Source organism: Phocoena phocoena, chromosome 3 (genome assembly GCF_963924675.1).
Source record: "Phocoena phocoena chromosome 3, mPhoPho1.1, whole genome shotgun sequence".
Taxonomy (NCBI): Eukaryota; Metazoa; Chordata; class Mammalia; order Artiodactyla; family Phocoenidae; genus Phocoena; species Phocoena phocoena.
The window spans coordinates 158,654,401-158,657,650 of NC_089221.1; positions in this window are offsets into that span (position 1 = coordinate 158,654,401).

Here is a 3,250-nt window from a genome sequence, read left to right on the forward strand (position 1 = left end):
TACTCATCAAAATCCAGCCCCTACAAACTCCTCATCCATCCCTAGACCCTGCAGTGGCACAGGAGAGAGGCCCATGCCCTTCTAGAGGGACCCCTCCATAGCCACAGCCTCGAGACCCCATCCCAGGACTGTCTCTGAGGATGACCCAGGCCCTCCTAATCTCTGTCACCAAATGTTCATTCCACTAACCCGATGGCATTGTCCCTTCTCTCCACGTTCCCAGGCAGCGCCCAGACACCCAGTGATCCTGTCCACATCAACCACTGGAAATACCGCCACGAAATCCGTTTCCTTCCTTTCTGAAACCTCTACATTTAGACTGCTAATATTTGCTTTTGGATTTTGACATCGACATTCAGAAGTGTTTAGCCTGTCATTTCTCCTGTCCTGTAATATCTGCTGCGGGTACCACATCAGTATTCTCCTGGTCCGATGAAAGCAGTGTGGGTGTGTTCCCTCTGTATCTGTTCTCTGGAAGAGTGTGTAGGAGACGGGCATCGTTTCTGTCTTAAATGTTTGGTAGAAATCAGAGGAAGCCACCTGGCCCTGAAGTTTGTTTTGTGGGGAAATTTTTTTGGCATCTCTTTCTAATTGAAGTTTACTTGGCGTATTGCACAGGGCACAGATCTTAAGCGTAGAGCTTTATGGTTTCTTGTAAATATAAACACATCTGTTACCAACACCCAGTTCAATATACAGGACGTCCCCAGCACCCTGGCCGCCCCCTGTAGAAGGGGAGAAGAATAAGTGCTAACTTATTCGGTTATAAGAATGAAATCAGTTACTCCACGTATATTCCAAGTGCAGTGATTTACACACAAATGACTCAAAATGAGTGTGGCAGCACAATCAGAAAGTAGTGGAGGGTGCTGGAGGGCTGGGAGAATCCAGTCCCTTTGGGATTTCCGCTGTGGAGGTCGGGCCAGAGTAAGGAAGCTGAGAGGAGCTTCTCAGAAGCATCTGGGCTTTCACAGAGGGAAAAACTACTGCTCCCCAGAGTGGAGCGCCCATTGTAATTCACTGAGCCCTCCCTTTGCGGAGGGTGCTTTTCTATACTTGTGTGTTATTTTACATAGAAGTGTTTAAAAAAAAACCAAGGAAGAGATTAATTTTGCTTGATGTAACAGCCTTTCAGTGTTAAAAGTAAGACATGTATCTAAAATTTATGCTAAATCTGTACAGCTCCGACAGGAAGTAACCAGCACTCACTAGCTGACTCAGGAGCTGAGGGGGAGCAGAGAGGCGGCCCTCCTTCCTTGGCCTCGTGTCTCATTTAAGCTGCCAGACGCTGCACAAGCTCCATCCCCTCTGAGTCTCAGGCTGAGGCCTCCAGGTCACAGTCTTCACAGGTGTCAGACCAAAACCTGCCACACAGAGGCAGAGACTGGAGTCAGTGGGGAGGTGGGCTCCCTGGGGTCGGTGTGTGGGACCCAGGGGGCTACTCAGACCCTGCAAGTGACTTTTGGGCCCTGACATCCCCAGGGCTCACATCCCCAGGGCACTGGGGCCTGTTGGCTGCTCTTTGCCAAGTGTGTTCTGGTAGCAGAGAGACCTGTCCTACAGGGGCGATTTAACCTGGGCATTTGGCCGGGCGGCGTTCAAGTGACTGGTTCCCTGAACAGTGAAAGTGATGCAGAGGAAAGGGGAGGCTCTGGGGCTCCAGGGTGAAAAGTGTGGGTCCCTCCCACCTGGGCACTGTGAGGACTGGGAAGTCTGACGACACAGGTGGGAGTAGTGACCCTGTCCCTCCAGCCCACACGCAACACGGCCCATCATGAGACCAGCACAGTGGAAGTGGGCAGAGAACCGCAATGTTCCCTTTTCCCCTAATAATCATTTTTCTTTCTTTAACACCCCGGCCAAACTTGCCTGTGCTTTTGAATTTAAAAATATCCTGATGCTGTGGTAATAGAATCATAAATTCTATAGCTTTGCTGTATCCCAACATGAAAAGTTTGTAGAAGACACTGCTTTTCAGCGTGTAATAAAACCAGATGTATTTGTTATCTAATTTTAAGGTCATAATTAATTTGGAATCCTGGCCCTTTAAGTCATCCTAAATTAGCATTGCTTTGAATTGCCTTCATTTTGTGTGTGTGTTGTATTCAATTTTTACACATCTATGAAAAATCTATAGGACCTCAGGTTGAGAAATGGTGCCATGAGGTGACCCAGGCCCTTCAGTGGGGCTCCACAGAGGCTGAGGGGTCCCCAGGGCTTCGCCAAATCCCAGCCAGGTGTGGATCCTGCATTGTCCCCTACTGGATGCCAGGGCTACCGCGTGCCCACAGGGATGCAGCAGCGCTGGGCCAGGTGAGCTGTCTGCTTGCCTGAGAAGAAGCCCCAGTGCCTCTGTCCTCCTCACCCTTTCCCCAGGACGCCTGAACTGGGGGGTACCAGGGCCACTCCAGATATCTCACCACACCAGGTGATTTACTGGGTATGTTGCCTGCTGACCTTGGCGGGTTGGGAGGGCAAGGCTGGGTCCTGCAGAGGGAGATGTTGAACCTCACCAGGGACACTCTTTACAAAGAACACAATGTGAACAACACCTCCAGGAGTGATGTTTGTGGTGACCCCACAGACGCATTCGGCCCCCCATCTAAACATAAGAGCCTGGCATCTTCAGGGCTTCTATGGAACGGGGACCGTTCCCTGGCGAGATGCACTCAGGTCATCCTCCAGTTCCCTGCGCAGATTACCACCATTCTCTTCTCTCCACCTTTTTCTTCACATGCAGTGGTGACCACCTCCGTGCTCTTCTCTGGCTTTTGGGTTTTCCTGAAGCGCCAAAAAAAAAAAAAAAAGTCAGGGATGGCAAGGGAAGCACATACACTTATTTGCCTTCTGCTCTTCCTCCTACCCTCTCCACACTCACATTTCCTCTTCTTGTTCTTCCTCATCCTTTTACTTCATCCCTTCTCTTGAATCCAGGACAAGAGAACCTCTTTTTTTTTTTTTAATTGGATGAGTCAGTATTCTTTTATTATTTATTTATTTTTAACGTCCTTATTGGAGTACAATTGCTTTACAGTGGCGTGTTAGTTTCTGCTTTATAACAAAGTGAATCACCTATACATATACATACATCCCCGTAACACCTCCCTCTTTCGTCTCCCTCCCACCCTCCCTATCCCACCCATCCAGGTGGTCACAAAGCACCGAGCTGATCTCCCTGTGCTAAGCGGCTGCTTCCCACTAACTATCTATTTTACGTTTGGTAGTGTATATATGACCATGCCACTCTCTC